This window comes from Miscanthus floridulus, chromosome 12, assembly GCF_019320115.1.
Source record: "Miscanthus floridulus cultivar M001 chromosome 12, ASM1932011v1, whole genome shotgun sequence".
Classification (NCBI taxonomy): domain Eukaryota; kingdom Viridiplantae; phylum Streptophyta; class Magnoliopsida; order Poales; family Poaceae; genus Miscanthus; species Miscanthus floridulus.
Window position 1 is genome coordinate 71,303,001 of NC_089591.1, and position 12,798 is coordinate 71,315,798.

General features: G+C 49.0%; 1 pseudogene; it reads right to left on the bottom strand.

Moving 5' to 3' along the window:
- Positions 1-2,511: 2,511 nt before the first annotated feature.
- Positions 2,512-12,526, bottom strand: LOC136497391 (methionine aminopeptidase 1B, chloroplastic-like; annotated as a pseudogene).
- Between the last annotated feature and the right edge of the window lie 272 nt (positions 12,527-12,798).

The window sequence follows — 12,798 nt, forward strand, 5'->3', positions numbered from 1 at the left end:
TTGTATTGTATATGTTCTTCTAAGTACCTGTTGATTTGACTACGTTTGTAAGAGTTTTGAGGGAATCATCATTAAATCAATAACGTGCGCAAATCTTACTTTTGAATCCGATAATTTGATCTCAGCAGCCTGCTTTATCAAGAAATATGGTGCGGAAAAACCAAAAGAAGTCTTCTTCTTAACGAGCTTAGCACCAGATCGAGTAAACACCCTGTTGCTTACTTACAGTGCAAGTGAACCGTTCGTTCTCAATGTGAATTTCTGTATGCGCACCCAGACGACCGGCTTGACAACCACTGATGAGAGGACGACGACCTGAGACGAGACGACTAGGAAAACAACACCGCGAGCTCGGAGGCTGGGTCCCCGACTCCGAGAGACGAACTGGTCCACCCGTACGCGCTGGCGTCACCTCTCTCCTGCGCACGCCGCGACGCAAGCATTGGCATAGCAGCAGCCAGTCGGGATCGCCAGCGCGCCCCCGCGGCCCCACGCGCGTTTGAAGGCTTCCTGTCGCTCGCGCAGGCGCTACTATACTAACGCTTCGGACCGCGGCAAGCTCCCCGCCACGACGACCCCGAGCAACACGAGGCAAGGCGCGCGAGGCGGGTCACCCGCGCCGCGTCCTCGTGGAGTCATGTGATAGAGTATCAAGCTAACCTATGAGCTTCCGCGCGGCCCTGTTTTTTTTGAAAGGCACCGGTGGATTATTTTGTTCAGGCGGCGGTAGCTTTGGGAGCTCCTGCAAGCAAACCGTAAAGCGTAAACCACCTCTGCTTTACCTGGGTTGCTTGGATTGGTCCAATACAATACGTACGTAGCGCAGAAATACGAACACAAAAGTGATGATAATTCACGATGCTCTTATCAAAATTCCTTTAAAGCTCCGAACACTGGGATATTTTATTTTTTTATACATGTATCAATACGATTCGGCATGAGATTTGTACACAGAATCACACGTGAATACCCCCTAGCCTGACTACCGCGAGCGCGAGGCTAAGCAAAACTTCATTTCGCTGAGGGAAGCCCCTAGAATGCCAAGCTGCTAAAGTCTCGCAAAAATGATTAAAAGAATTCGTGAAACAAGCTACCAAGCTCGAGCTGGAAAAAAAATGACGGCAGTTGTTGGGGCCTAGGGAACGGCGGGTCGGATTTGTCCGAGAATCCAGTGACATGGTGGTGGTTGTCTGGTTGGTTTTACTGCTTGCAGGAGGTGATGATACGCATCGAGTCAAGCTGGGAGAAAGACGGGCAGTAACTTGGATGTTTTTGGCCATTTTAGCTGAATCTGGGCGACGCGAGGCCACACGGTGGTCTCCGTCCACACCTGAATGGCTGAATCGTTAATCACGTATGCGCTCTGGAGGGAAACGGCTATCGTGAGCAGAGCACACAAGTTGGCGCGGAAAGGGAAAGCAAGCACACATGTCTCCGCCGTGCCCTCCTCGAGTCAGTCTCCACCGCCAGGTCTTGAGCTGAGAGCTCGATCCGGATCGGAGCCGGCCAGGGCCAGTCGCCCAGTCCATAGGGGAGGCGGCAGTAGCACCGCACCTTTCCGTTCCGATTCCAAAGCCGACCAGCCACACGCGAGGCGGCGCGTGCCCGCACGGAACCGCCACACCTCGGAGGCGTCGGCGGCTTTGGATCTCGGGCGGCGCCGGGGCCAGAATAAACAAAAGGAGCCGCCGCCTTTGCACGAGGCGGACTGGCGTGCGGACCCAACCCAACCTCACCTCCAGCGGAGACGGGGCGAGCTGGCGCGTTGCCCACGCTTCCACGGGGAAATTAGGTGGCGCCTCGGATCGTGTCGGCCGCCGGGCCACCAGCGTCCTCCCGCCGCCTGCGGGACAGCGCACGCAACCTGGCGCCGCAGCGGCGGGTCAACAAAGCACGCTGCCAGATCTACGAGTCCGCAGCACTCGGTGACGCGACCTCTCCGATCCAACCCGGGCGGCACCGGCAGTGCGGGTGAGCGGTTAACCAACCAACCTCTCTCAGCTTCGTGCCGTCGGATCATGTCGATCGAGGACGAAAAGGCCAAGTCCAGGACCACGGGTGGGCGAGCGGATGGACAGGCCACAAGGCTGGAGCCCTAGATCGAGCACCCAGCTGCGCACGCTCACAGCCGTGGTGCCGACGGGATTATCCTGCAGCCACGCCACGCACCGCCGCTTGGCGCACGAGCCGTGCGCCCGTGCCCGATGCCGTGGAGGCGCGGGCACTTCGCTTCGGCTCCACGTTTCGGCGCCGCGGCAAGCAGCGGCGCGCGCTAAGCGACGAGCGGCGCGGCGGCACAACTACTCCCACCGAGGCAACACGGCCGGTGTGGTGTGTTGCCCGCACCGCACGGCCGCTGCCATGACGCGAACGCGCCAACGCCTCCGGCCTTCCACCTCCACTACACGCAGTGGGCAAGCGGTGGACCAACTGGCGGGACGAGAACGCGCACAAGAGATGGCTGAATGAACCACGGGACATCGAGAACTCAAGGGAACGCCAGCCACAAAGTCGAAGCGAAGCCCGGAAGCCTAGAACTTGTCCTCCTTGCCCAAACATGCCATTGCAATCTCAGCCTTTTCTTCAGTATTCTGTAGCACGCCAATTAGCATGACAAATAAAATCGACCACCACCTCAAGCATCCCCACGGATACAGATTGCCGTGGCAAACAGCTAACGGGCACATGCGACTTCTCCTAGCATTTCGTGAGGATCTCGGCTCCGGTCCTGGTGATCAGTATCGTGTGCTCGAACTGCGCCGCCAAGCTGCCGTCCGTCGTCACGGGCAGTCCAGCCGTCGTCCCACATGTCGCAGTCGATGCTCCCCATGGATATGATCGGCTCTGCACAAGAAAGTTAGGCGGCGCTAGCATCAGTCAGGAAGGCAAGAACACTGCTACACGTCGACGGCAAAAGAGGACTCAAACATGGCTGGCTTTACTCCGCGTGCAAGACGTGGAATGAGTTAGGAAGCTGCGAACCTATTGTGAATGTTTGCCCTTCAATCATCTGACCCGGCCTGTTGTTCCCTGTTGCAAGCACATCACAACAAGGTCTAAAAATTGCACACTAAAATAAGAAAACAAGAACAAAAAAAAAAACTACTATTACAAGATCAATATCTCAGAGATCTTACAAATTTATCATTAATGACTCTACTATTATCCTTCCTTTTGTAGTTTTGTGGCATACATATAAGCATGACAGACTTAGTGGGACTCTGCTCTTATAATTTTCATGCTTTGGCTAGGCACATGGTGGTCCCAGTTTGTATAAGAGGACTTAATATCAATCAAATTAATTATATACTAAAACAGAAAGTCCGCAGTCTGGAGGTTTTTTTTTTCTGTTCTTTTTCAATAGAGAAACACAGAGAGACATCTAAACTTCAACATAATTTGCTCTTCACCTAAGCAGTGCTTATCAATTAAAATGTTTATTCTCAGGAGAAAATCCACAGCCTACGGTTATACTCTATTTACGTAAATCTTAAAGTACTAGTGTGCTAAGCCTTTGAAGTCCTCAACTACAATATGCACTGCCTATCATCTATTGCCAAAAAACATTGACTTACGCTGGTGATAGATAATTGGTTCTGAGTGAAATACTCTGCCAACTCCATGCCCAACAAAACACTCCACAACACCAAATCCGTTCCTCTCAGCATGCTCACTGAAATGTTCAAACAAATCAATGGGTAAACGTTATTAAAGTAATATCTAAGATGAAGTAAATTTTGGTATAGCCACACCAAATCATGTAGGACAACGGACAACATTAACAGTAAACTTGTTTTCAAATTCAGTTAACATGCGAGAGACACTGGGTGAATGGTTGTGTAAAAATATACATCTCTGCTCCTATTAAGACGAAACTGGCATCGTCCACACCCTGGCTTCGTTCTGCCCCCGACTTGCGCGAGCCCTCGACTCCCCGCATCCTCCCGCGCCGACAGGTGGGACCAGGCTCCCTCTGTTGTCCCTCCCACTCCCTCCACGATCCCATGCTCCCACCTGACCTGCCCTGCGTCTACCAAAAGCTCGCCCCTCCCAACTCCCCGTGTCTCCCAAACCCTAGACCCGCGCCCCTCGTCCTCGCCCTCGCCCTCGCCCTCGCCCTCGCCCCGGAGGCTGCCCTGCGCCCGTCGCCCTTTTCCCGGAGGCCTCCCTGTGCCCCTCGCCCTCACCTCGGAGGCCGGAGCGTGCGTCGACCTCACTTGTGCGCCCCCGACGCCGTGCGGGGTGCTCCCTTCGCCTCGCCCCCGCCGCCGGCGTCGCCTGGCGCCCCTGCCACCGCCGCCGAGCAGCCCCAACGCGGACATGGGAAATGGCGCCCGCCTCTACGCCTCCTCCTGTGGCGGCGACGGCACGTGGGCCCCACTCTACTCGATGGCAGCAACCCGGTCCACCAAGCCTCTGGATGCCAGCCACCAGCTTCTGGCCATCTTCCCAAGATCAGGTCTGACTGAATCAAGTTTTGTTCTGGAGATTCGTACCATCCCAGTGTACCAATTTATTTGTGGAAGGCAGGGCCATTTGCTAATTGCATATGATGATATGATGCAGCTGCACATAGGTCGGTGAAAACCTAGGTCTTTGCACCTGCATTTCTATAAGCAAAAGAAAACCCAAGGTCTATGTACTACGTACTGTCATACTGGGTAATACTGAATTAGACAATGCCTACTGAATCAGACAGTGCCGAATTCAAATGTAGTAGGTTCTGGGTAAAATTTCCATTTTGCGCTAAGGCTGCCCAAAAAGGTACGGGTGAGTGCTTTACTGCCTTATTTGTCTTTCATTCAGCTTGTTAATTCGGCAGTTCTCTAGATGACACGATCATTTTCCTTTCATTCATCTTGTTGATTTGGCTTTGTTGTTGTTGTTGTTGCATCTTGTTGATTTGGCGCTTCTTTACGTTTGTATTTTTCTCTATCTCATATTTAGGTAGAGCATGGAATTTGTAATATATATTTCTCCAAGCAGTCATGTTGTGATATTCTGAATCTATGCATACTCTATGAATCTTGCTATTTCAAGTTTGCCGAAAATGTATAAGCTAAAGATCAGTACAGACTGATCATGATACTGTTGAGAAAATATATGGCACTCTATGTATGGTTTGATGCAATAGTTCTCTTTTGTCCTGTTCTCTGAGAAAATAAGCTTTGAATGATGATTGGCCTCCATTGTCAACCCACGGTGGTAAGAGTCAAGCAGAACTGAGATTGGATCCTTTCTGAATTTAAGTCGGGGAAAAGTTGTACTAAGACGACCACTAATGTCATGTGTTTAGGAGAAACTGATACATACTAATTTAGCATTGAACATTGTAGCAGTGTGTTTTTACTCAGGAGTTAGATGGGCCGATCAATAGTCCAGTGTGGTCTTTGTTTTTTAATTTCATCAACTGGTATTTGGATTATGGATTGAGGCTCTAATTTAAAATTACCATTCTTTTATCAAATTCAGTTCTGAAACAATATCTTCAAGTGCAGATTATACTATACCATTTCAATATGCTTGTGCCGATATGTTCAATATCCATGTATGTTCGGTATATTTCTATGATTGTGTACTGCAGACCAGCATATGGGGTATGGGCGGAGACTAAATGATCCAATTAACCTCTCCTTTTCTTTAGTTAACATTGTTAGAATAGGCGCCCATGGGCTGGCCATATGGGCCTTGGCACCCACGCCTGTGTGGGCTGCTTCTAGGGATTATGGTAGATGATTATAGATTAGATAAGGATCTCCGTTGATTGAGTGTATCATATAAACTCTATTTGATCCTTGCCTATATATTGTACCTCCCTGTACTCTATCAATGAATCTACTATATATCGTCAAGTCCTGGATCGTCGCCACACTCACCGACGACCCGAAATCATCTCCGCCTAGGGCTCCACTGCTCGGCATGCCTGGCTCGCCGTCGAGTCGCAGTTCCTCGGCTACAGGAGGTACACGCCATCCATCTTGAGACGCGGTTCCGCAACTTCGTCCAAGGCGACCTCTCCATCACCGACTACTGCCGATGGCTGAAGAAGATGGCCGACGATCTCACGACCCTTGGTGAGGTCATCACTGATCGCACCCTCGTCCTCAACGTCATCCGCGGCCTCAACGAGCGCTTCAGCCACGTTGGGGCCCTCCTCCGTCGCGCCCGGCCCTTCCCCTCCTTCCTGGAGGCCCGTGATGACCTCATCCTTGAGGAGCTCACCCTAGAGAACCGGAAGGACGCCCTTGCCACTGCGCTCGTCGTCTCTACCACGTCAAGCTCTCCCAGCCCTGCCCCTACGTCATCCGGCATGGGCTCTGGGGGCGCTGGTGGGGGATCAAAGTCTTCCAACAATCGCCGCAACAAGCGCGGCGATGGCGGCAAGGGCGGCGGTGGCGGTGGCACCGCTGGCGGGCAGGGGCAGCGCCCCCCTGCTGACACGCCGCAGCAGCGCTGCCACATCGCAGCAGCAGGCCGGTGCCAGGAGCTGGCCCACCCCCTACAATCCCTGGATGGGATCGATCCAGACGTGGCCGGGTGGCCCTCGTCCCCCGTTGGCGCCCATCCCGCTGCATCCGCAGCAGCAGGCCCTCCTCGCCCAGCAGCAGCAGGCCTTCGTCGCTCAGCAGCAGCAGCAGCAGCAGCAGGCTCTCATCGCCCAGCAGCAGCCTGCTGCTGCACCTGCTGCCATCGACGGCACCGGTCAGTGAGTCGCACCAGGCTACTACAACCCTGTGATCGGCCTCCCTTCATGGGATCCTTCGGCCCTCGCCTCCGCCTTCAACACGACGTCGCTGACTCCACCTCAGACCAACGAGTGGTACTTCGACTCAGGTGCTACTTCACATATGACCTCTCAGTCCACCTCTCTTTCACATGTTCTTGTCCCGCGGTATCCTACTCCTTCATCTATTGTCGTCGGTAATGGCTCTATTCTTCCTGTCACTATCACTGGATCCACAGAGTAGCCACATGCTTTGCGTCTTAATAATGTCCTTGTGTCACCACAGCTTATTAAGAATCTCATCTCTGTTCGCCAATTTACTACCGACAATAATTGTTCTGTTGAGTTTGACCCTGCTGGTTGTTCTGTGAAGGCTCTTCCATCTCGGACCGAAATCGTCAGGTGCAATAGCTCCGGACCGTTGTACCCTCTGCGCCTTCCTACAGCACACTCCCTTGTCGCCCGGGCTGCCTCTCCACTGTGGCATCGACGTCTCGGCCACCCTGGTCATGAGGCGTTGTCGAAGCTTGCGTCTAGTGTTTCTTGTCAGATTGAGGATTGTTCATCTTTATGTCATGCTTGTCAGTTAGGGCGTCATGTTCGTCTGCCCTTTCATGCATCCACCTCTCTTGCGTCTAGCAAGTTTGATCTTATTCATTGTGATTTGTGGACCTCCCCAATTGTCAGCATTTCTGGATACAAATATTATTTGGTTATACTTGATGATTGCACTCACTATTTGTGGACTTTTCCTCTGCGCCTTAAGTCTGACACTTTCAGTACGCTTGCTCACTTCATCGCTTACGCCTCCACTCAATTTGGCACCCAAGTCAAGGCTGTCCAGTGCGATAACGGGAAAGAGTTTGACAACTCCAGCACCCGTAACTTCTTTCTCACCCAAGGCATCCATCTTCGCATGTCTTGCCCCTACACTTCGCCAAGCCGAACACATTATTCGTTCTATAAATAATGTCGTTCGCTCCCTGCTCTTTCAGGCATCCATGCCTCCCTCTTACTGGGTCGAGGCCCTCTCCACGGCGACCTCCTTGCTTAACATCTTGCCCACCAAGACTCTCCAACTTTCCACGCCTCACCTTGCCCTCTTTGGCAAGCCTCCAGCATATGATCACCTGCGAGTCTTCGGTTGCAAATGTTACCCAAACCTGTCCGCCACTGCTCCACATAAACTCGCTCCTAGGTCCGTCCTGTGCGTGTTCCTTGGCTACTCCGCTCATCACAAAGGATACCGCTACCTTGATCTCTCTTCCAACAGAGTCATCATCTCCAGGCATGTCATCTTCGATGAAAATGCCTTTCCTTTTGCCGAGCGAGATGGTCCTCGCATTGCCACGGACTTCGAATTTCTTGATGCTACTGACGTTGTGCCCGTTCCTATTGGACCGTCCCACAAGTTTCTGTCTGCAGGTACCTCCCACGGTGCTACCACCGGCGCCCCTGCCAGCCCCTCTGCGGCTGTGCCTGGGGCGCCCCCTACTGCTACTACAAGCAGTGCCCCTGCTGGTGGTTCTACCACTGTGCCTGGGGCGCCCACGCCACTAGCAACGCCTGATGATCCCCCGGCGCCTGCACTCTACATCCCCCCTGCGCTGCGCTCGCCGGCGCTGGGGATCCTCGTAGGCCCGCCCACCGCGCCATGCGCAGCCACCGACGGTTCTCCTGCGCCCACCGCGGCTAGTGCTGGGGACACCTCTGCTCGTCGGCTGTATGTCCCACCAGCACTTCGCGCGGCATCGATGTCTCCTGCAGGTTCCCTGTCACCGGCGTCACCGTCCCGCGGGCCCCCACCCGGGTTCCCGCCTCTCCGACCGGAGTGTCTCTTCGCCCAGCACTACACGCGCCGGCCACAGCCTCCTACACCGGCTGCACCGCCTCCACTGGCCCCCGCTCCTCCGCTGCCCAAGGGTGCTGTTGCGTTCCCTCCAGTGACCAATCAGCACACCATGGCTACGCGTTCGAAGACAGTGTTCACAGCTTCAATTATGAAGATGTATCTCAAGGTTTTCAATTATGAAGATGTATCTCAGTGTTCACAGCTTTAGGACTGTGATCTTGGCTGTGATGTCTTCTCTTTGGGGTATGATGCTAGGGTTCACCTAGACAGTGTTCACAGCTTCAATTATGAAGATGTATCTCAAGGTTTTCAACTTCTTGTGGAAGCTCAAGCGTGTGGATCACTCCCTTACTGGAGTGTGGAAGGTGATGGAGCCTAACTGCATCGTTTCTTCTCCATTTTACATGGAAGGAACAAGCATCGGAGCTCAGTTTGTTTCAGTTCTATTCAATGAAATGAATCACTTTGTGACCAATTTCTAGGACTACATTATGTTTGAGGTCCTGGAGGTTTCATGGGCCCGTTTCTTGGATTACTGAAATTTCGACTGGAGTTAAACTGACTGTTGTCTGAAACTCCTGATAACATGCTGTGCTAAGGATAGCTCATGATAAGATAACATCTATATAATTGCTCATGTAAAGGAGAGAACTGTAGAACAAAGGGGTGGTTATTTATTGTGATTTTGTTTCCCTCCAGTTGTGTAATCTTTCAGTTGGTTTGACTGCGGTTGAAGGGATCTGATGCTGCTACCAAGATATGAAATTAATATAATTCAGTGTCCAAGCTTGTGTACTGCTGACAGCAAGATCCAATAGAATGAAGGCGAAAAGATAGACTTGAAGAAATCCATGGGAATATGATGATGTTCAAACTTGTTTTGAATACAAAAATGCATCTTACATGACATGACTGAGCATTGTATTATTTATTAATGAAAATTTGTAAAAACGTATGGCAGTTTTTGTGAATTCAAAAAATAGATGGCAAATAAAGACATGGGGTAGCTTTTTTTTTACTATATTTATTGAAATCTTGTTATCGAAATATTGAAAATAAATTATTTTATCTAATTTGAAATAAATATTTTTTGCTGCTTTCATCATAGTTGTTGATTTAAGGCCTAATATTGTACCGAGTTACTTGTTAGTTAGTCTTCTAAATCATGGGCTGGTGCTAAATGGTTGAGTCAGTTCTTTCTGCAAGAATTGTGTTGTCTGTATATGCAATCAAGCAAAAAGACAAGTTTGTACTAATTTAGTCTGCTGATTTCGACTCACTTTTGGGACTCCCGTAGCAACGCACGGGCATCTGCTAGTTACATGAGAAGCTACTAGTACTGCTAAAGAGTTAAAAAAGAGTAGTGTTTTACTGTTCCAAGCAGCCTTTTGCAATGCCAGGGTAGCGAATGAGGGAAATAGTGGCAAAATTTTCAACGGCCAAAGGTGACTCTATTATGCATTTGGCAGAAAAACTCTTGATTCTTCAGTAACATTGCTCCTTTTCAACTCTAATGTTTCAAGATCTCAAAGGCTTCCCTTTTGCCATAACCAACCCAGTAACTATTATGATGAGAAAACTTCTTTTCGAGGAACTAGAGATATGACTATCATTGCCTTCTTGGCCACGAAAGAAATCAGTGCAAAATATTATACCTTATTCTTCTGCCAATCTTCTTAAAGCTGGTACCATGTTTGCATGTTGATATGCCCCTGAGCAGGCACTCTTCAGTAACCTGATATTAGCATGATACAGTAAGCATCTGGTTCCTGAAGTCTGTGTTGGCAGTCAGCCAACTAGCAAAAGGTATGTACATATGAAATAACAGATAATGTGAGAAAAGAAGCACCTTCTTACACTAATCTTTATCAACCTAAATAGCCAAAACCAAAAAAATAAATTTATACAGATCTTTCAGCATTCTAGAGGAAAAGAAACTTATATGTTGGTAAGATGTTCTGACAACTGTAATTGTGAGGATCCCTCATCATTCATCAATTTAAGTCTAGTAAAAAATCAGAATGTTGGCATGAAATAAAAGCGAATAAGTAGATTACAGTCAGAGTTTGTGAACTTGAGCTGCTAGTCACGACTAGAAAAATAGTACTATTACCTCCGTCCCAAAAAACTTGATGTTTTAGTTTTGTCCTAAGTTAAATTATCTTAAGTTTGACCAAATGTATAGAGAAAATTGCTAACATTTATGACACCAATAGTTATATTATATATGAAATGTGTTCCATGATAAATCTAATGATACTTATTTGGTAATATAAACATTAGTATTCTTTTGCAAAACTTGGTCAATAACACAATATTGTTTGACTTAGGACAAAACTAAAACATCATTTTTTTAGGAGGTAGTAGATTGCAAGAGCAAGCATTGCATCTGCTCCACAGAAAAGGGTAGATACCTTCACAAGTCGTTTACTGGCTTCATCGACTTCTCCACAAAGAAACGTTTTTGAGGTATCCCCATGATATCCCTAAAATGGTGAAGGCACTTTAGGCGATGATAGCCAAATTAAAGTGAATGAGGCAAATAAATAAATAGCATGAAGTGAGAATAATTATATATGTCCAAGACGATAAACACGTACATTCAAGTAGACAGTGACATCGATGTTAATTATGTCTCCATCCTGTAAACACAAATGTGAAACGTTTAGTCACGGTGGCTGTGGAAATGTGCAGTTGAAAGGCCCTGAACTGGCACAAAACATGTCAATGTAAGGCTTTCTGAACCTGTAGCTCGCGTGAATCAGGAATTCCATGGCACATACACTCATTCACTGAGGTGCATACACTTTTTGGAAACCCACCATATCCAAGTGGGGATGGATAGGCTCCAGCATCGATGATCATCTTGTGCACTGCTTTATCAATTTCGTCTGTTGTTACAGAGGGCTGATAGAAAGATGCAATAAATTTCTCACTCAAGATATAATGATGACGGAGTGCGCATGGATAAAAAAAGAGATGGTGTCTTATGAACAAAACAAACACATCAATTTTAGAAAGAAAAAGAAAAGACAAAAACATAAACTGGTACTTTTATTAGCTACAAGAAAGATAAACATAGTGGAAATGCTGTGCTTACTTTCACTAATGTTCCTGCATAGTCAAGAACACGAGCGGCAAGCTCGCAAGCAGCTCTCATGTGGACAATGCTCTCTTTGTCGTGCATTTGTACCTCTTTTGCTATCTCTGGTACATATTTCGTGCCAACATAAGGAGGCCGAGGTATGTTTCCTGGTACTGGAAGAGGTGGGCTAACAGTTCCACGAACCAGGGGTGCTCTTTTCTTTGGTTGTCCAGACTCTTGTATCCCTGACCTTTTGAGTTTGAGTTTCAGCAAGCGTCAGAACGGTGCACAGGCAAGGATGCAGTTGCAGTGGCAGAGTGGCGCTAGCAATGATATGTCCTACCGTACGTGATTAGACAACTAATTTCGAATTATTGAAGGGAAGCAATAAAGCAACTAGTGGATTTCATACCTCGTACTTTCTTTCTCCAGTCCCCCTAGTCTCTTTGCTTGGACAAGGAAGGGCTTCTTCTGTGGGCATGTATTCCTCCCTTAAAAATTGAAGAGGACATATCGTGATCGAATCAGTAACAGGTGAAGGAATAATAAATGCCCATAGAATCATTCTACATCCACAAATTTCAAGTTTCATATGAACAATCACATATTAACATGAAGAGCAATACCTCGGCAACCGGAGAGCAACGGAGAGGAGCGGTGGAGCTCCATGGACGGGACTCTAATCGCCATTGGAGCGGGCGGTGCGCTCCCCGAATCTGCAGTGGGGGTGGGCGGCAGGGTCGTCACCAATTTGGATTGATAGTCCCGCGCGGCGAGGGCGAAGAGCCGGACGAACAGAGCAAGAGGATAATACGAGAGGAAGTGGATTTTCACCTCTTCGTTTTGTTCCCACAAGAAGACAGTGGGCCGGGTCGGGTCCAGCAGCTATACCTTGTCCTCGTGAATTTCGGAGAAATTTGGATAGTCGGAAGGAATACTTGACGAATTTGTGAGAGAAAAATACTGTTTCGGATAAAAAAAAGAAGTAGATCAAGTCGGGTTTAAGGACACGCGAACGGAGCCTTGATGGCCTATTTGGAACCAAGGTTTTTCAAGGAGTAAAATCCACGTCCTTGAACTTGTTCTGCAATCTTATCTAGATCCGTATACTTAGAAAACTAGGTTTACTGGTCCTCT